At 44.1% G+C, this 22,264-nt stretch overlaps 1 protein-coding gene across 1 annotated transcript in view; it reads right to left on the bottom strand.

Annotated features, from left to right (window-relative positions):
* Positions 1-22,264, bottom strand: part of LOC138358773 (uncharacterized) — a 114,291-nt gene that overhangs the window by 4,670 nt on the left and 87,357 nt on the right. The gene's annotated exons all lie outside the window — the stretch shown is intronic.

Raw genomic sequence — 22,264 nt, 5'->3', positions numbered from 1 at the left:
GAGGCCAATCCGAGAGTGGCAGTCCATCCCACACCGAGCACAAACGAAGTCCGATTCTGGTCTGTCTTCCTGGTTACCGGCTTTCCTTCTCTGTCTCTTTGCCTCCGATTCCTTGGCAAGTGACTCCTCGAACTTGGAGAGACCTCGTTGAACAGACTGCCTCCAGGCTGAACGGTCTGCAGCCAGTGTCTCCCATATAGCGAGATCGACGTCCATGGCTTTCAGGTCCCTTTTGCATACGTCTTTGTACCGTAGCTGGGGCTTGCCTACTGGACGCTTTCCCTGCCTCAGCTCTCCATACAGGAGATCCTTGGGGATCCTGCCGTCGCCCATTCGCACAACGTGCCCGAGCCAGCGCATTCGTCTCTGTTTCAGCATTGTGTACATGCTGGTGATTCTTGCTCTCCCCAAGACGTTGTTGTTTGTCACCTTGTCCTGCCAGGTGATGTCCAAGATGTGTCTAAGGCAGCGCATGTGGTAGGCACTCAGCCGTCTTTCCTGACGGGCGCGGAGTGTCCAAGACTCACTGCCATAAAGGAGAGTGCTCAGGACACAGGATCTGTAAACCTGAATCTTAGTATACTCAGTTAGCCTATTGTTGGCCCACACTCTCTTTGTCAGTTTGGACATGGTAGTAGATGCCTTACCGATGCGTTTGTTTAGCTCCGTATCAAGAGAGAGGGAGTCAGAGATTGTGGAGCCCAGGTACACGAAGTCGTGAACAACTTCCAGTTTGGAATCAGAGATGCCGATGTCAGGTGGGGAGTCCACTCCTTGTCCTATGACTTGTGTTTTCTTCAGACTGATGGTGAGTCCGAAAGCCTGAGAGGCCTCGCTGAAGCGGGTTATGAGCCGTTGGAGGTCTTCAGCTGAGTGGGCAGTGACTGCTGCATCGTCGGCAAAGAGGAAGTCGCGCAGACACCTCAGCCGAACCTTTGTCTTGGCTCTCAGCCTGGCGAGGTTAAAGAGCTTCCCATCCGACCTGGTCCGGAGGTAAATGCCTTCCGTGACAGATCCGAAGGCGTGCCGCAGCATAACTGCGAAGAAAATCCCGAATAGGGTTGGAGCCAGTACGCAGCCCTGCTTTACTCCACTTCGGATGTCAAAGGCGCCTGATGTTAGGCCATCAAAGACCACGGTGCCCCTCATGTTCTCATGGAAAGATCTGATGATGCTGAGGAGCCTGGGTGGGCATCCGATCTTGGGGAGGATCTTGAACAGGCCATCCCTGCTGACGAGGTCGAAGGCCTTCGTCAGGTCTATGAAGGCTACAAAGAGTGGCTGCTTCTGTTCCCTGCATTTCTCCTGCAGTTGTCTGAGGGAAAAGACCATGTCGATGGTGGACCTGCCAGCTCTGAATCCACATTGTGATTCTGGATAAACTCTCTCTGCAAGTACTTGGAGCCTCTTCAATGCGACTCGAGCAAACAGCTTTCCGACAATACTGAGGAGGGAGATTCCACGGTAGTTGTTGCAGTCGCCCCTGTCACCTTTATTCTTATACAGTGTGACGATGTTGGCATCCCTCATGTCCTGTGGCACCTCTCCTTCTTCCCAGCAGAGGCAGAGAATTTCGTGCAGCTCCATGAGCAGGCTACCTCTGCAGCACTTCAAGGTCTCAGCAGGAATGCCATCTTTGCCAGGAGCTTTACCAGAAGCAAGGGAGTCTAGGGCATCGCCGAGTTCTTCCAGGGTCGGTTCACTGTCGAGCTCCATTAACACAGGCAGACACTCAATGGAGCTCAGGGCATCTTCGGTGACCACATTGTCCCTGGCGTATAGCTCAGAGTAGTGCTCGACCCAGCGCTTCAGCTGCAGTGTCTGGTCCTGAATCACCTCGCCAGTGGCAGATTTCAGAGGAGCGGTCTTCCTCTGGATTGGGCCAAGGGCCTGCTTGATGCCGTCATACATTCCCCTTACATTGCCTGTATCCGCTGCAGTCTGTATCTGGGAGCAGAGCTGGAGCCAATAGTTGTTGGCACATCGCCTGGCGCTCTGCTGCACTTTGCAGCGGACGGCCCGAAGGATCTGTAAGTTGCGCCGACTTGGGCAGGCTTTGTAGGCTGCCAAGGCGTTTCTCTTCTCTTCGATTACAGGTGTCATCTCTTCCGAGTGAGCCTCGAACCAGTCTGCCGACCTGCTGGTCTTCTTGCCAAAGGTGGAAATGGCAGCGTTGAACACAGCGTCTCTGAAGTGCTCCCATCTTTTACAGGCAGTGACCCCAGCTGGGCCAGGAAGAGCTTCCTCGAGCACGTGTGCAAAATCTTCCACCTTGTCCTGGTTGCGGGTCTTGGTGGTGTCGATGCGAGGTCTGCCCGCCTTTTTCGAGTGATGAATCTTCTTTGGTTGCATCTTGACCCTGCTACATACCAGGGAGTGGTCGGTGTCACAGACAGCACTCTGGTAGCTACGCGTAATCTTGACGCTGGGTAGACTTGCACGCCTGGTAAGAATCAGGTCAAGCTGGTGCCAGTGCTTGGATCTGGGGTGTCTCCAAGATACTCGGTGTTGAGGCTTTGTGCCGAAGAACGTGTTGGTGACACAAAGACCATGAAGGCAGCAGAGTTCTAGCAGACGTTGCCCGTTCTCATTCATCCTTCCTATGCCGAATTGACCCAGGCAAGTGGGCCAAATGTTGTGCTCGGCACCCACTCTGGCGTTGAAGTCGCCGAGGATGAACAGTGGCTCCTTTACAGGGATTCTCGCTATGACTCTGTTGAGGTCATCGTAGAATTTTTCCTTTGCCTCTGCTGGAGAAGTCAGGGTTGGTGCATATGCACTAATTACATTGACTGGTCCTGTTTGGGAGTACAGTTGCAGAGACAGAATTCGTTCGGTTTCCCCCATCGGTGGCATAATGTGTCCCAACAGTGCATTTCTGACGGCAAATCCCACACCATGTTCTCTGGTCTCATCTGGAGGTTTTCCTTGCCAGAAGAAAGAGAAGGTCCTCTCTCTCACAGATCCTGATCCTGGGAGCCTGGTCTCTTGGAGAGCAACAATATCCATCTGCAGCTTGCTCAGCTCCCTATCGATGATTGCTGTTTTTCGGGCGTCATTGATTTCTTGCAGGTCGTCAGAGAAACCTGGTGTCAGTGTCCTGACGTTCCATATGCCCAGCTTTAGGGCAGTTGATATTTTCTTCTTTGGTTTGGTATTGCTTGGTGCAAAGTTGTCGGGCCGCTTGTCAGTTTTCACCCTAAACCCCACGCACCCAGTGAGGTTAACGGACCGTGGCGAGGCAACACCTTATTGGCTGGGGTTTGCCCAGCTTGAGGCGGGCGGTAGCTGCCCAGTGGGGCGCGATGACCCCTCCCACCGTCGGAAGCAACCCCTGGCGTCACACTCTTCGCCAATCGAGCAGAAGACTTAAAACCGGTAGACTGTCGCTTCCCGTGTTGGTTCGACGCTGTGAGGCGAAGCTGGAGTGTCCTCTCCAGGGCGCAAAGCCTGGGTAGGTAGATATGGAGGAGAAGCTGTTACCCATGCAGCAGGTCCCCCCTCTCCACGTTGCTGAAATTATCCAATAGAGAGGCAAATGCCAATACGCATGGTTCCAGCAACGTCGCAGGAGCTGCCAGAACGAGGTCGACGTCAACAACGAACTGCCTTAGGGGCTCCAACTCCGGATTTTTCCTCGAGGTTGACTCCTGAAGCCTTCCCAAAACAAGGGTATGGCCGCAAGGCAGCGGAGGTTTAAAATCAGGGTTTTCCTTCCCCTAGATGGGCTGCCTTCCCAGGCTATCGAGTCCCATCTAACCGGAGCAGCTGGTTTTAAGGCGCCAGAGGCATATATATATATATATATATATATATATATATATATAATGTAACTAAAAAAGGTTACATACAACTTTTGAGTTATATGCAACTCAAAAAAAATTATGAATATAATATTATGTAATATTAATATTTGACACTCTGCTTGTGTACCACTAATCAAAAGACAAATTACTGGCAACTGTCAATTTCGCTTAATAGCATAATTCAAATAATTAATTATTCCTTGTCCACTTAAACAAAATTAATTATCTAATACCCTAAAAATGAACGCACGCACACACTTATACACACCCACACGCACGCACGAACACACACACACACACACACAAACACACACACACACACACACACACACACACACACACACACACACACACACACACACACACTCTCAAGTAGCTGTGTGAACAGCACGCTGCACACGTAAATCTGTAGCCCGGGCTCGATTCTCGGCGCCGGCGAGGAACAATGGGCAGAGTTTCTTTCACCCTGATGTCCCGGTTACCTAGCAGTAAATAGGTACGTGAGAGTTAGACAACTGTTACGGGCTGCTTCCTGGGGTGTGTTTGTGTGCGGAAAAAAGTTAGTTAGTTGTTAGAAACAGTTTATTGACAGTTGAGAGGCGGGCCGAAAGAGCAGAGCTCAACCCCCGCAACCACAACTCGGTGAGTACACCCACACACACATAAACCATTGGCATTTTTTCAGAAAAATGTATATATGCTGGTTAGCATTGTAAATGTGTGGTCACGTCTGTGGTAGAAAATAATAGTAATAATAATAATAAAAACACCATTGGCAACAATAATAAAGCGATTGATGACAACATCTTCATCAAGTCATTCATTAACCTACCCTTCCCTCCACCCAACATCCCTTCAACAACAATTGCAATCCTCTCCCTCCTTCCCCCACCACCAACAATCCCTCCCTCTTTTCCAGAACCAAGAACCTCTTTGCTACCTCCCTCTCTCAATCCCTCCCTCCGTTTTCGTCTGCCTCTCACCTACCTCCATCCCCCCAACAGTGGTGGAGGTAGTAGTGAATGTCTGGGAAGTCAATTTGCATTCTCATTTGTCTGGGAGCGACAACATGTGTGGGTCTCTGAGCGGAAAATTGTGATGTTTCGTTCCACTGTGTTTCAAATTTTTTGTTTCTATTATTTTTTTTTTACACAAAGAGTTGGTTGGACAGAAGCATGAATGTATGAGGTGGTGAGTGGACAGAGAATTCGGCTAATTGATCTCGCCTGGTTGTGCTCCGTGGGGGTTAAGCTTCAGATCTTGGGTTCCGGCATCTTCAATAGAATAGTTTAGATGTTCCCATATACCTTTTAATTTATAAGTTGTGTTGAATCTAGTTCTTCTCTCTTTAGCTCAAACCTCACTGATAAATACGTTTTTTCCTGGCATATCTCTAGCTCATTCGAATATTTATTTTCTAGCTGTGTCAGCCTATTTTTCGTGTTCCTATCTGGTTTATTTAACTATTACTGTCTACACTGGTAGTACAGCTACATATTTTAGGTGCTGCCATCAGGTTTCCACGGCTCAGGGTCTGGTAACATGAAATTTAGTTGCCTTTGTTATTCACATCTCGTGCCTTTCAGCTCTGGAACTAGTCTGTACGTTTGTACTTTCTCAAGCTGCTTCTGTGTTTAGCGAAATATGGTGTCGATTCCTTAACTGGTCTGATATGTCTAATTTACAATCGTTAAAATATTCTTACACATGCAGGTGATGTTATCAGGACAAGACGTATCTTATAAGATTGGTTCAGTGGCTTATAAGATTGGTTCAGTGGCTTATAAGATTGGTTCATTGTCTTATAAGACTGGTTCAGTGTCTTATAAGACTGGTTCAGTGTCTTATAAGATTGGTTCAGTGTCATGTCGACTCCTGAGCCCTTTTAATCTCTGTGAGACTACTGAAGATTTAGCTATCTCACCCTTTATTCATATCCAATCCCACTTCAACCCCCCTTTCTCGTCACCCATTCGGTCGCCCCATCACCCATTCCGTCTCCCCCCTCAACCATCTCCCATCCACCCTCATCCTAACCAGCCAAAATTCTTCACCAGCAAGTGTCCCTGCCTGAGCCGTTCATCCTCGGCTTAGCCATGTTTGTTTACTACCTCCCCGAGGGAGTCAAGGAGCCGGATTTGAGGTCTTGGTTTTATCGGCTTGTCACCTGTTTTGTTCGGCCTGGAGTATTGATCCCCCGGCGTCCTTTCCGGCTTAGGAGAGCACTATATATATATGTATATATATATATATATATATATGTCGTACCTAATAGCCAGAACGCACTTCTCAGCCTACTATTCAAGGCCCGATTTGCCTAATAAGCCAAGTTTTCATGAATTAATGTTTTTTCGTCTACCTAACCTACCTAACCTAACCTAACCTAACCTAGCTTTTTTTGGCTACCTAACCTAACCTTACCTATAAATATAGGTTAGGTTAGGTTAGGTAGGGTTGGTTAGGTTCGGTCATATATCTACGTTAATTTTAACTCCAATAAAAAAAAATTGACTTCATACATAATGAAATGGGTAGCTTTATCATTTCATAAGAAAAAAATTATAGTAAATATATTAATTCAGGAAAACTTGGCTTATTAGGCAAATCGGGCCTTGAATAGTAGGCTGAGAAGTGAGTTCTGGCTACTAGGTACGACATATATATATATATATATATATATATATATATATATATATATATATATATATATATATATATATATATATATATATATATATATATATATGTCGTACCTAGTAGCCAGAACGCAATTGTCAGCCTACTATGCAAGGCCCGATTTGCCTAATAAGCCAAGTTTTCATGAATTAATTGTTTTTCGACTACCTAACCTACCTAACCTAACCAAACCTAACTTTTTCGGCTACCTAACCTAACCTAACCCATAAAGATAGGTTAGGTTAGGTTAGGTAGGGTTGGTTAGGTTCGGTCATATATCTACGTTAATTTTAACTCCAATAAAAAAAATCGACCTCATACATAATGAAATGGGAAGCTTTATCATTTCATAAGAAAAAAATTAGAGAAAATATATTAATTCAGGAAAACTTGGCTTATTAGGCAAATCGGGCCATGCATAGTAGGCCGAGAAGTGCGTTCTGGCTACTAGGTACGACATATATATATATAACAATATAAACTTTATTACAAAAAAGGAGTTACATATAAGGTACAAAGGTGATTATCATAAGTTGTCGAATTCCTCTAGATATATTTCTTCTCCCAACTGAGTGCTTTCCCAGTCATTCTAAGAGTGCATTTTTAAGCATAATTAACACACGAGTTGTACCGGGTCAGCGAGCATTAAGCAGGAATGCAGAAAAGTCTTTCTTTACCTTGTTATCTAACCACTAATAAATTTAAGATCCAAGCAAATTTATCAAGCATGACTTTCCTACAGTGAAATCATCTTTTCGCAATTCGTATTTTTACTAGGTGCGTCCACTAGAATCATGCCGTTTATGGTTTTCAGGGAAGCGGGTTAGTAGTTTTTTTTTCAGGGATATTCCTGCGCGGGCCTTAAGCCTCTGGCAGGCCCACTAAGGGTAGTTGGTAACAGGTTATATCAGATTAATTGTTAACAAATCTCACCTCAACTTTTCTCATTTATTTTCACTAGTTATCAGTGACGTGCAGAATGGTTTAACCTCACGGTTTAGTTATTGACTTTAATCAATAATAATAATGTGTGTATGTGTGTGTGTGTGTGTGTGTGTGTGTGTGTGTGTGTGTGTGTGTACTCACCTATACTCACCTATATGTGCTTGCAGGATCGAGCATTGACTCTTGGATCCCGCCTTTCTAGCTATCGGTTGTTTACAGCAATGACTCCTGTCCCATTTCCCTATCATACCTAGTTTTAAAAGTATGAATAGTATTTGCTTCCACAACCTGTTCCCCAAGTGCATTCCATTTTTCTACTACTCTCACGCTAAAAGAAAACTTCCTAACATCTCTGTGACTCATCTGAGTTTCCAGTTTCCACCCATGTCCCCTCGTTCTGTTATTATTACGTGTGAACATTTCATCTATTTCCACTTTGTCAATTCCCCTGAGTATTTTATATGTCCCTATCATATCTCCTCTCTCCCTTCTTTTCTCTAGTGTCGTAAGGTTCAGTTCCTTCAGCCGCTCTTCATATCCCATCCCTCGTAGCTCTGGGACAAGCCTCGTCGCAAACCTCTGAACCTTCTCCAGTTTCTTTATGTGTTTCTTCAGGTGGGGGCTCCATGATGGCGCGGCATACTCTAAGACGGGTCTCACGTAGGCAGTGTAAAGCGCCCTAAAAGCTTCCTCATTTAGGTTTCTGAATGAAGTTCTAATTTTCGCCAGTGTAGAGTACGCTGCTGTCGTTATCCTATTTATATGTGCCTCAGGAGTTAGATTAGGTGTCACATCCACTCCCAGGTCTCTTTCTCGAATCGTTACAGGTAGGCTGTTCCCCTTCATTGTGTACTGTCCCTTTGGTCTCCTGTCACCTGATCCCATTTCCATAACTTTACATTTACTGGTGTTAAACTCCAGTAGCCATTTCCCTGACCATCTCTGCAGCCTGTTTAAGTCCTCTTGGAGGATCCTACAATCCTCGTCTGTCACAACTCTTCTCATTAATTTTGCGTCATCTGCAAACATTGACATGTATGATTCCACTCCTGTAAACATATCATTTACGTAAATTAGAAAGAGGATTGGTCCCAGCACCGATCCTTGAGGTACTCCACTTGTTACTGTTCGCCAGTCCGACTTTTCGCCCCTTACCATTACCCTCTGGCTCCTTCCTGTTAGGTAGTTCTTCACCCATACTAGGGCCTTTCCGCTTACTCCTGCCTGCCTCTCAAGTTTGTATAGCAGTCTCATGTGCGGTACCGTATCAAAGGCCTTTTGGCAGTCAAGAAATATGCAGTCTGCCCAGCCTTCTCTGTCCTGCCTTATTCTTGTTACTTTATCATAGAATTCTAAAAGGTTTGTTAGGCATGATTTCCCTGTCCAGAACCCATGTTGGTGCTTGTTTACAAACCCAATGCTCTCCAGGTGCTCAACAAGTCTTAGCCTAATTATTCTTTCAAGTATTTTGCAGGGGATGCTTGTCAGTGATACGGGTCTGTAGTTAAGTGCCTCCTCCCTATCACCCTTTTTGAAAATCGGTACGACATTTGCCTCCTTCCAGCAACTGGGCAATTCTCCCGACATAAGTGATTCATTAAAGATGAGCCAGAGGCACGCTGAGAGCCTGCGCTGCCTCTTTGAGTATCCACGGTGATACTTTGTCTGGTCCAACAGCTTTATTTGCATCCAGTGTTGTCAACTGTTTCATTACATCCTCTGCTGTCACCTCTATATCCGATAGTCTTTCATCTTGGGTAATCTCTTCTAACAATGGGAGCTGCTCAGGCTCGGTTGTGAACACTCCATGGAATTTTGCATTCAGTACCTCGCAGATTTCCTTGTCGCTTTCTGTATATGCCCCTTCTGTTTTCCTCAGTCTTGTCACTTGGTCATTTACCGACATCTTCCTTCTTATATGGCTATGTAGTAATTTTGGTTGCTTTTTCGCTTTGACTGCAATATCGTTCTCATAATTCCTTTCCGACACTCGTCTTATGTTAATGTAATCATTCCTAGCTCTGTTACATCTAATCCTGTTGTCCTCTGTCCTTTGTCTTCTGTACTTCCTCCACTCCCTCCTGCTTCTCACCTTTGCTTCCTGACACTGTCTATTAAACCATGGGTTATTATATTCCCTCCTGCTTTTTTCCTTTATTGTTGGAATAAATCTATCTTCAGCCTCCTTGCATTTCAATATGACTTGGTTCATCATACCTTGCACTGTTTTTCCTCTAAGTTCTTCCTCCCACTGCACTTCTCCCAGGTAGTCCCTTATCCTTCTGTAGTCCCCTTTTCTGTAATCAAGTCTCCTTTCCCGGACCTCTTGTCCTTTGGTCACAATTTTAAGCTCCATCATGTAGTCAAAGACTAGGGCACAATGGTCACTAGCTCCTAGTGGTATTTCATGTTCCAACTGCTCGATGTCTTCTACATTCTGAGTGATAATGAGATCTAATAGGCTGGGCGTATCCCCTCCTCTTTCCCTAGTATCTTCTTTCACATGCTGTGTTAGGAAATTCCTGTCAATAACGTCTACCAGCTTCGCTCCCCAGGTCTCCTCCCCGCCATGGGGATTCCTCGTTTCCCAATTTATCTCTCAGTGATTTAGGTCCCCCATGACCAGCAGCTTCGCTCTCATTCTATGCGCTAAAGTTGCTGCCCTCTGCAGTTCATCCATACATGTCTTGTTGCTGTCCTCGTACTCCTGCCTGGGCCTTCTACTGTTTGGTGGGGGATTGTAGAGTATCAAGATTACAATCTTCTTCCCATCCACTGTCAGAGTTCCATGTATGAAGCTTGTGCTTTCATTGGTACCCGGATTTTCCAGCTCATCAAACTTCCATTTCCGCTTTATTAGTAGTGCCACTCCTCCTCCCTGTCTCTGTGTCCTTTCTTTTCTTATCACCTGGTACCCCTCTGGAAAGATTGCATCCGAGATCATGCCATTTATTTTAGTTTCCACTATTGCCACTATGTCTGGGTCTGCCTCACTAACTCTTTCTTTTATCTCTTCTGCTTTATTGGCTACCCCATCAGCATTGGTGTACCAAACCTTGAGACTCTTCTTGGAAACTCGGGTGTCAGAGTTCCCCCTTTCACCAGGGGTCTGGGGGGAACTGGGGGGTGTCTGGGGGGCAAGTGGGGGCTGTGGGGGTGAGTGGGGGGGTGCTAGGGGGGTGCCTGGGAGTGCCTGGTAGGCGAATGGGGTCTGGGCATCTAGGGGGGTAGGAAGGGCATAATGGGTCTGAAAGTTAGGGGTCTGAATAGCATAGGGGGGTTGAGAAATAGAGTGAGACTGAGAGTCAGATAGAGGTTGAGAGGTTGGGGGGAAGAGGGATACTGAGGGCGGAGAGCTGAGATGAGAATGGAGCATGGGTGCTGGGAGTGGAAGAGAGGGTATATTAGTTAGGGGGGAATCGGGGGTAGGTGGGGGTTTTGGGGTAGAAGAGGGGAAGAGGGAGATGGGGGAAGGTGTTAGGGGGTCACAAGGTGAGGGGGTTAAATGTGGGCTGGAGGTGCATAGGAGGGGTGAGGGTTGGGTGGGGTTTGGGGGTGAGTGGAAGAGGGGTGCAGTGGAAGCTGGGATGGAGTAGATGGAATTGAAGTCAATGGGGTAGAAGGGGCAGGGGAGTGGGAAGGGGTATTTGGGGAGGGGGGATGGGAAGGTGGGTTTGGGGAGGGCATGGCTTGACCCACTGAGGTCGCTGACAAGTGTGATGTAGCAGGGGCAGGGGAATCGTTGTGGAGGTGCAAATGTGGAAGGGACAGGGGGGTTGTGGGAGGCTGAGGCAGGGAGGATGTATAGGAGGGCTGAGTTGGGGAGGATGCGACCTGGGAGGTGACCTGGGAGGTGACCTGGGAGGTGCCCTGGGAGGTGACCTGGGATGTGACCTGGGAGGTGAGACTACCTGATAGACTATTTCGGTGTCGTTGTTGCCATCTATTTTTGTGGGCTGTTTGCTCATCTTTCGTCATAAACCTCTCTATAAACACATTGTAATGGGTTTCACTTCCTCTGAGTAAATGCTTGCTCCTCATTATATACTCCACTGCCTCCTCATTGGAGAATTGCACCAGAACAGGTCTATTCTTGGTACAATTGTAAGGTCCAACCCGTCGATTGATATCCACCTCGTGTTCTGCCATTCCTGCTCCAATACACCTCAATATCTCGTGCAATTCGTATTTTTCTGTTTCTATTCTCTCTTGTCTTGTTGGTGCCCTAGATTCGAATAATCCATGTATTATAATAGACCGTCTCCTCAGTAATTCATTGTCATGCTGGTAGCCTGTCCCCTGGGGATTCCCCATCCCAACCGCAGTCACTAACCCATCCCCCATTACTCCTCTATCCTTAGCCATGCTGCTAATCCTTCCTAATTCGTTTGTGATACGAGCACATTCCCTCTCCCAGTCCTCTCTTCCCTTCCTAATCTCTTCCTGAACATAGAGCATAAATTCTTGTTTCTGCCTCTCTACCGCATCCTGTATTTGCTGAAATACCTCACTTTTAATCCCCTGGATTAGATCCTCCAACCAATCACTCCTTCTCTCTACAAATTTCCCTATTAATTTGTCTATAAATCTGTCCTCCTCCTCATCCCTGCTGGTGATTGACCTTGAACCCCTTCTAGTCATTGCAGTAACAATCCAGCCAAAAAGGCGCTCCTCAATACCTTGCACAATCTGCCAACACAATAGGTGAGTGAATCTCCAATCGTCGTCCCACGTGGTGGTAGAAGGGTTGCTGCGAGGTGAGGTCACGCGGTCAGAGGTCGGTGATGTCTGCTGCTTCCACACTGCACAGTATTTCCTCACTATTTTGAATTACGCTAATTAAACTGTTTTTCTTCACTACCTTATGGCTCTGGTCAAAACCCAAGGTTTTTTCATTCACTTGTACATTCACTTATAGTCTTTTTCACTTCGAAGTTGCCTGATTACCCCTCCCACTCCACTAGTGACCCAGGAGCTCCCAACCCACGTCCACCCAACACGATGGTCACAAGACAAGAGTGTGTGTGTGTGTGTGTGTGTGTGTGTGTGTGTGTGTGCGTGTGTGTGTCTACAATATGTTGCTACTATTTGTGCATACATGATTGAGCTGTTTAACTCTTGAACGCTGTCTTTCTAGAACCATCAGTTGTCTTATGTACTGCCTCAAGATCAATTTTCCTCTTTCATATCTATTATATATTTTATACACACATACACATATCTCCAGGATGCAGCCTGCATCAACTGTCAGACTCCCAGGAACCTGATTACTGATAGGTGAATAGAAGCATCAGGTGTAAAAAAAAACTTGACTATCTTGTTTCTATCTCCAATGGGAATCGAAACCGGGTTCCAAGATTGTCAACCACGGACGCTGAATATTCGGCTCCGTTTGTGTGTACATATTACATAGTTTACAATGCAGATTATACCATATACCATTATAGTTATTCAAATGTGTGTTCAATCCCCGACCGTCCAAGTGGTTGGGTACCATTCCTTCCCCCCCCCTCCCCCGTCCCCAGGCTTGGACAGCCTGGTTGATCAGTCCAGCAACCAGGAGGCCTGGTCGACGACCGGGCCGCGGGGACGCTAAGCCCCGGAAGCACCTCAAGGTAACCTCTAGGTAAGGTCCCATCCCACATCCTTATCCTGACCCCTTCCCAGTGCTATATAGTCGTAATGTCTTGGCGCTTTCCCCCTGATAGTTCCTTTCTCTTCTATGCTTAAAAATTCTACCTGACGGAGATTTTTGCTCAAGTGGAAAAATATATCTCTTACGAAAACAGTGTTCGAAATGCCGGAGTCTCTCTCTCTCTCCTCGCTAACTGCCGTGAAATAGAAAGCTGCGGAACCGTGGCATTAACACAGAACATATCACAGAGGCGTGCTTAATCCGGCGTAGAGAGCTGACTTTTCCCCTGCTGGGATTAAGAGTTGTACTTAATACCATTGGTCACAGGTAGTTGGCGGGAGGGACGGTGGTTGGAAGGGGGCGGGGAAGGTGAAGGAGGTAGGGAAGAGGGAGGACAAGGAAGATGGTTGTGGGGGGAAGGAGAGGGGTTAAGAGGGAAGGGAAGATTGTTGTATAGGACGGCGGAAGCTGCCTCGCCTTTAACCCGTACTGTTCCTGTCAAAAACTCTCTCACTCTCCTGATCAAAAAAGGTGTCCCGCAGTTGGACACCCTCATAAAGACTGTCTAGCAGTATCCTCCCCCGCGATTGCAGCTTGACGATTAAATCCGACCTCAGAATACTGAAAAGAATTACTGAACAAAAATTGTACCACTTACGGGCTATTCATGCCCGTGCCACCTCTTGGGTGGCTTAATCTTAATCAATCAATCATCTATAAACATTAATATGCGTTTAGGGAGGTCTCCCTTGACCTAACATTGTCTTTTTTGACGTAGAACTGTAACGAAATCGTTACACTTGATCTATAGTGACTCTAAGCCACCGCTTCCAGACAAAGGATCCTTGTACTAAGTATTCTGCAAGTTGTGTGTTTGGATTACTCTCTAATGAACAAATCCACAAGGGCCGTAACGAGGGTTCGAACCAAACGTCCGAGAGGATCCCAGACGATGCCTTAATCGACTGAGCTACGAGGGCGTGACCCTCGTCATGGATTTGGATTTATTGACCTTGTGGATTTGTTTATTTGATGCATCACGCTATTGTGATTTCTGTGTGTAATTACTCTCTAGACTCCCTCAAACTAGACTCTAGTTTGAGTCTCTAGTTTAGAGTACCATACAGGGAATAATGAACGAGACTCTTCGCTAGAGGTAGCTTACCTCTGCTGCCTTTCTTGCACAGTATATATGAACCACATTCTATTGACCCGGGCTCTAGGAGACTCGAACCGCAGACCCCCGCGTGTGTGAGGCCGAAGCTCTATTGACCGAGCTATTGAGTAGTTTTAATAAGGAAAGTTACTAGAAGGAGCATCCTGCTGCCAAACAGGAATGCTTTATTTTCCTTGATAGCTACTGAAGCTCTTCTAAAGAGCCACATTGTCTTCCATATTAATACACAATGAAGAGTTGGTGAGTGGTTTTAACTGGACCCAAGATGCCGCCCTCTCAGTCCAAACAACCTGTCCTCCTACAACCTGTCCTCCTACAACGTGTCCTCCTACAATGTGTCCTCCTACAACCTGTCCTCCTACAACGTGTCCTCCTACAACCTGTCCTCCTACAACCTGTCCTCCTACAACCTGTCCTCCTACAACGTGTCCTCCTACAACCTGTCCTCCTACAACCTGTCCTCCTACAACCTGTCCTCCTACAACCTGTCCTCCTACAACGTGTCCTCCTACAACCTGTCCTCCTACAACGTGTCCTCCTACAACCTGTCCACCTACAACCTGTCCTCCTACAACGTGTCCTCCTACAACCTGTCCTCCTACAACGTGTCCTCCTACAACCTGTCCTCCTACAACCTGTCCTTCTGCAACGTGTCCTCCTACAACCTGTCCTCCTACAACCTATCCTCCTACAACCTGTCCTCCTACAAAGAACGTCGCTTTTCGCTCGTATGCGTTACATAAGGCCAATAATGGTCGTACTGCAAAATGGAATCGGCTCGCGAAAGTGACGTATTGTCCCGTTTTCTGTTTTGGGTCCTCTGTTAGGTTAGGAGAGAACACTTTAAATTGACCGTTTTCTTTTGCTTATTTGCTCTATTTTACTATCTCTTTTCTGTCTGTCTCAGTATCTGTTGCTCTCTCTCTCTCTCTCTCTCTCTCTCTCTCTCTCTCTCTCTCTCTCTCTCTCTCTCTCTCTCTCTCTCTCTCTCTCACACACTTGATCAAGCTCCTTACCCCGGTCTTTTCCGCAGATTAGCCGTGTGGTCGAGGGTGTCCAGTATAAAGTGTTCCCCCTCACCTTACGCTAACTTTTGCCAGCCAACTTTCGGCTCCGAAGACTTCCCTCAGATTACCTTCGTCTCCCCTCACTTCCTCTATTGTGGTTCTTCCCCATTCTCTGTTTTTTCCCCCCTTCCCTGCCCATCTGTCTCCTTTTTTATATATATCCGTATTTATTTTGGTGTAAAACCTCGCTTTTTTGCTTAGGTTTCTTTAGCTTGGTCAGTTTGCCTGAATCTATCAAGTTCTTTCTGTTTTTTAGCCTTAGGGTTTCTGTCTGTTTATTTCTGGTTTCTGTTTGAGCGCTCAAATCTGGAACCTAAAATAAGAGCCCTGGGAATTATTTAGGTTTAATCATCATATTTAGGGAATTTTTTTTTTTTACCACAGGAGATAAGCATAATTAGAGGCTGGAGGTAATCACTCATGTTAAGCCTTCGTTTCTCATGCCCCTCTTTATCAGCCTCCTCTTCCTCCTTCCTCATTCTCACACTACCTTCCCTCTCTCCCTCTCTTCTCCTCCTGTACCCTACTCTCCATTCACCTCTCTTCCGTTATAGCCCTTCCAACATTCCCACTTTTATCCTCCATTTGGTTATTTACTTCCCCACCTTTCCCTGCCTCTTCTAATCTCCCCTACTACTTTCACACATGTTTCACTTCTCTTGATCTCTCTCGTTCATCTCAATTCCTTTGTTACACATTCATTCATCTCTCACTTTTCCTTGTCAGACGTCTCCTACTTCCTCTGATCTCTTACACACAATTACCCATGCTCTCTCTCTTTCACTTCCCACGGTCTTTCTCACTTCTCCCTGCTCTCTCTCTCTCACGTCACTTGCTATCGACTTCCCGTTTCTTATTATCTTTCTCTACGAAGTTTATTATAAGCCTCGCTCATAGTGATTTACTTTTTTCTTCCACACTGTCAACACGCTTTACCTCGTTCACTTCATGACGAGCTCTCTCTCTCTCTCTCTCTCTCTCTCTCTCTCTCTCTCTCTCTCTCTCTCTCTCTCTCTCTCTCTCTCTCTCTCTCTCTCTCTCTCTCTCTCTCTCTCTCTCTCACCACACTCCCTTTCATCTTCTCTCTGTACTCTACACACCTCTGCTCATAGCATAGCACTAAGAGAAGTGGTGGGTATTGTGCAGAGAGAATAGGTGGGATATACCCACTTCTTCTCAGCACTATATACCCACCTCTTCCCTCTTCCAATCGCCTTTTCACATCTTTTGTTACATTTATCTCGTCTTCGTCTGACTGTCGTCCTCTGCACCGAGCGAACGATTTCTCCTGTATTTTGTTAATGTGTTGGGCGGTGATTGGCAGCTGCCACCTGGGCGCACCTGCTCATCGTCCCTAATCGATAACTAACTCATGTTATTCTCCGATAATGTGTATTCTCCAGGTAACTCCCACCTGAGGTGCAGTGTCTGCTGTTTGTTCTTAGATGATAGTGCTCATGCCAATTGCATGTCTCTGCTTCGTCTACTACTTCCTTTCTTCCTACCTATTTTTCTATTCCTCCTGCTCCTCCTTCTCCTCCTCTTCGTATTCTACTTTACGTCATACCATCCCTTCGGCAAGACAAATTTGAAGACGCCTCTCAACACCATAACAGACACAGGTGGATAAGGATGTGGTGGAGGCAAACTCTATATACAGTTTTAAATGTGGATTTGATAGAACCCAGAAGGCTCAGGAATCTGTTCGCCGGTTGAGTGACAGTTGAGAGGCGGGACCAAAGAGCCAGAGCTCAACCCCCTCAAGCACAAATAAGTGAGTACAGGTAATTGTGTGATTCAGTGACTCAGGATCCTTTTGCTTAAGGTATTTTCCCTTCTCGTCGATTCATTTTGTTCATTTCTCTGATTTGATGAAAGTGTTCTTTCTCTGGATTGTTCTTCACTGAAGTTTCTCCTTAAATGACTTGCCTGGTCTGCAGGTTACAGCAGTGTCTTCTTGAATTTACCTGATTTACCTTACGGCCACATCTATCTAGTGGCCTGGACGGGGATAGGAAGCCGGCGGCATGTCATTTGGAACATCTGCATCTTTCCTAATGAACCCGGCACATACAGCAACAGGTAAAATGGCATCATGGCCAACTTGTTTGAACTGATTAGTCAAAAAACGTAACAGTATATATAAACGTAACATTATATATATATATATATATATATATATATATATATATATATATATATATATATATATATATATATATATATATATATATATATATAATGTATGAATTATATTCATTCATATAATTCAGGTCGATTATATGAACCTCAGCTTTGCAACATTGCAATTATACCCTTCTTGACATGCCTGCCAGTCTCCTAAGGAGTTATTTCCACCTGCATATTTGCATATATGGAACTAGTCCTTCTAATATTTTCCAAGTGCAAATTATTATATATTTTGCATGCGCTCTATATTGATTGAGAGCATTCCATTGATTCTTCAGATTGAGACATTTTAAACGTTCCCAATAATTTAGATAATTTGTTGAATGGATTCAGCTAGTAAATGATAATCGGACGTACTTCCAGCCAGCAATTTCTTCAGTTTTGAATGGGAAAACAGCAATATTACGCCCTAGAGAACACTAGTGTCATAAAAAGTACCATTTAAAAAGTACCATCATTGGGTTGATATATCTTGTTTGAAAGCTTCTTGTCATCCAGCGTGTCATTTTTCTAGCAATTAGGTATTAGGTCTCCGAACATCGGATATATTGTCTCTAGATATCAGATACAATTGATACTTTGATACTTTTGGTCAGATACTTTGACCAAAGAGCCAAAGCTCAACCCCCGCAAGCACAATTAGGTAGGTGAGTACAATGTCACCAGATCTCATATATAATGTATTATGATATCGAATATAATGTCTCATTCACCTGGGCTCTAGGAGACTCGAACAATGGAACCCAAGTGTTTGAAGCTGAATCTCTATCAATACTCATTTTGCAATGTCTCTGGGATGAATATCATGCATTTTGCAGGAGTGAGTGAAGAACTGACTCTCCCCCCCCCCTCAACCCAAAACACAGCAGGTGTGTGAGAAATGTTGCGTCAACACACAGGAGCCAAACACCCGACACCTGCCGTGTATAACAATCAGAAGCCCGTGATAATTAGTGATGATGCATTGGCTCCAATATTGTGAAGGGCGAGAGGGGGCGACTCTCCCATGGTTTATGGCCATTCATTATTCATCTCTTACATAATGCATGGACCTTGGGCTAATATTTTTTCATCGGCAATAAATAACACATACAGTGAAATTTGTACCACTGGTTGGCAGTCGAAATCGATTTGTTTATGTCGCAAGCTCTCATAAATTGTATTAATATGGAATAATTCTGTCCTAAGAGAGAAATATTAGGCGGTGAATGACAGTAAATAAACGCTAATGACAGTACAAACGACAGAGGAAGAGACAGAGAGAAAGAGAGAATTTATGAACCCTCTGAAGATGCGACTGATGCAAATTAAGACCGATGAGAATAGATTAATTCGATTTATTGAATTTATTGATTAATATAATTTATACAAAAGTATACATATCCAATCAATCGAACACTTGCTGTAATACACACAAAAATCACAATAGCGTGATGCATCAAGAAACAAATCCACAAGGACCGTGACGAGGATTCAAACCTACGTCTTAAACCTCTTAAATCCTCTTAAACCTCTTAAACCCTAGTTTGTGTCTCGGAGAGGCTGCAGGATCCAAGTAAGTCCAGTAGAACTTCTGGTTTCAACTCTTTTACCATGTCGTAGCTCAGTCGATTAAGGCAACGTCTGAGAAGATCTCGGACGTAGGTTCGAATCCTCGTCACGGCCCTTGTGGATTTGTTTACTTGCTGTATTATCTGTTACGAAACGACTATTTTTCTAAGTTTCTGGTCTAGGGAACGAACTCACCCGAGTTTATTTTCCAAATACAATTGGTCCGAACGTTTGTCTAAGTCTAAATTAGCATCCTCAGAAGCAGAGAGGATGTGAATTCTAAATAATAATGCAGAAATATACAGCCCATTAGGGTGCGCTGAGAGGGTGAGGTAGTTAACTTATAAACAGGATAGGTTAATTGGCTTCTGCAACCTCATTGGTCAGCTTGGGACGTGGGTGGGGCATCAACTAGCAGTTCTCTCTAGGTTGTGCTGAGTTTGTAAGTAATGAGCAAAACAATATTTTGTGGTGAATAAATAATGAGGAAGAAAATAGGTTGTGCTGATTAAGTAATTATCAAAAGAATAGGTTGTGCGGATGGAAGAACGAAACTAGATATTAACTTGATATTTGGGTGTTAGTATTTAAAGTGAGGAACTTATGAATGATATTACTATGTTCTTTATGATATTACTAAGTTCTGTTCTATATTACTAAGTTCAGTTCTATGTTACTAAGTTCTTTATGATATTACTAAGTTCTGTAATATATTACAAAGTTCTTTATGATATTACTAAGTTCAGTTCTATGTTACTAAGTTCTTTATGATATTACTAAGTTCTGTAATATATTACTAAGTTCTGTAATATATTACAAAGTTCCTTGTGATATTACTAAGTTCCTTGTGATATTACTAAGTTCTGTAATATATTACAAAGTTCTTTATGATATTACTAAGTTCAGTTCTATGTTACTAAGTTCTTTATGATATTACTAAGTTCTGTAATATATTACTAAGTTCTGTAATATATTACAAAGTTCTTTATGATATTACTAAGTTCAGTTCTATGTTACTAAGTTCTTTATGATATTACTAAGTTCTGTAATATATTACTAAGTTCTGTAATATATTACTAAGTTCCTTGTGATATTATTATGTTCTTATAGTCTTCAGGATAATTTTCATACCTACACGTATTCTGTGACTTTCTTCCTTGGTGTTTAAACTTTCTACGCCTTCCTCTTAAGGAAAATATTCACGTTACTTAGCTCTGCTTACATGATCTCCTTCCTAAATTTATCTCCCGTCACCTTTTCCACCCACTCCTTCCCCTTCTCCACAATCCTCCCCTACTCCACCCTCTTTCCCCATCACCCTCATTCCTCCCCATCTCTTCACCCTCTCACCTTAACCAGCAGTGAGGTACCAGACCCACAAGCTGTTCATTAGGTCCACTGGACATCCATCTCAAGGGAACCTCTCAAACACCCATTAATCTTTTGACATGGTGGATAAAGGACTTCCTTTTGGTCTATTAACTTCCTGACACCCTTCAATAAAGAACTTCCCCCCTCACTAGCTATTCACCAACATGGGTGAAAATTTCTGTCACAGGCAAGGAAACTCGGGAATGAAATTCGTGATTTAAAAGAAGGAAGATTAAGAGGGGGAATGGGGGCTAGTGAAGGAAGAAAGTAAGACAAAAGAGGGGAAAGTAGGTGAGAGAAGATGATGGTGAAAAAAGAAGGTAGAGGGAGATAGAGAAGGAAATGAAGGATGTGTTAGTCTCGCGAGTTGCGTCTTGGAGAAGCAGACGGTCTCGATTCATGCAGGTCGGCGTTCAATCCCCGACCGTCCAAGAAGTTGGGTACCATTCTTCCCCGCCTTCCTTCCCATCCCAAATCTTTATCCTGATTACTTCCCAGTGCTATATAGTAGTAATGGCTTGGCGCTTTCTCTATTGTGATTGGAGAAGCAAAACTACACACAGTGGAACAGAGGCAATCTAATGCATAGAAAATGTGTAAAACAAGTAGAATATTGAATCTAATCTTACAAATACCCAATAAGCATCATTACTACCTCATCTACTACTACTACTACAACCACAACTATTACCACGATGATTGTTGCTCATATTAAAAAAAATTGTTGTATTAGTAGCAGTCGTGACAATTATAGTATTACATCTTATATAAAAAAAAAACTACGGGCTCACCATAGCCCGTGCTGCTTGGAACGTTTTGTTCCAGGTAGCGAATCTTAAACAACAAGCAACAACAATACAACTTATACTAATACTTCAGCTAAGAATAATATTAATAACACTAATATCGCTGCTTCCAACAGTCTTATGCATATTAATAAGTGCATCTGGCTACATACTCCCTGATACTGCACTTAGTTTATCGTGTTATGTCCTTGAAACAATAGCATGCTGAAGGGAATCGGTCTGAATTACTTATTTAAGTATTCAGAAACTCAGTAAACTTATTCTTATGATCGAAATAAATATAGTGTTATGAACTAAAAGAAGTTGTAACATATATTACAACAAAAAAGTAATAGTGTTACCAGTTAAATTCCATGTGAATGGTTTCACTAGTTTGATCTCTGGATAAATTTGATTTAACAGATTTGCATTGGTAGCCTTCCAACAGCCTTTCGGTGGCTGTATCTTTCTCTAAAATATCTTTCTATCAGTGATCATTCCTTTGAAGTCTGAATTGCCTCGGGGAAACGTTCACTCAACACACAGATTCACGGAATATCATGTCAGCTGACCATATGAAGGCTCTGGTACACAGTTGGCTCCATCTTTGGGAATTCTGGCACCAGTCCTAATGAGTTTCAGCCGTAGTAAAAATAAAGAGAACGAGAGAGAGAGAGATTGTAGTCATAGATAAAATATGTTAATAAAAATATACAATAAATAAAGACCGCAACAAAATGGGCCATCGAATTTTCATGCTCTCATTTCATGGCGTGTATATTACAGGAAAATTTTAATTAACAAAATTAATGTTGCAGCCTTACTCTGCTGTAAAATCTGCATAAATATTACTCTTAATTTGGTATCAAAGGTACAACTGCAAAGCCTCGAATTACGCATTTAATTCCTTTGGTTGAAGCAATCCCCTTTGCATCCTATGGTATCTGAATCATCAATTATGTTTACCTGTAATGCATCTTTCATCGGTATAATCTATGGACTGCATTGGATATAAATGAATAGATGTTCGTTTAATACTTTGCTCCAATCAGTCGTACATT

The sequence above is a fragment of the Procambarus clarkii genome, chromosome 86, assembly GCF_040958095.1.
Source record: "Procambarus clarkii isolate CNS0578487 chromosome 86, FALCON_Pclarkii_2.0, whole genome shotgun sequence".
Lineage (NCBI taxonomy): Eukaryota > Metazoa > Arthropoda > Malacostraca > Decapoda > Cambaridae > Procambarus > Procambarus clarkii.
This window is presented reverse-complemented; position numbering and strand designations above follow the sequence as displayed.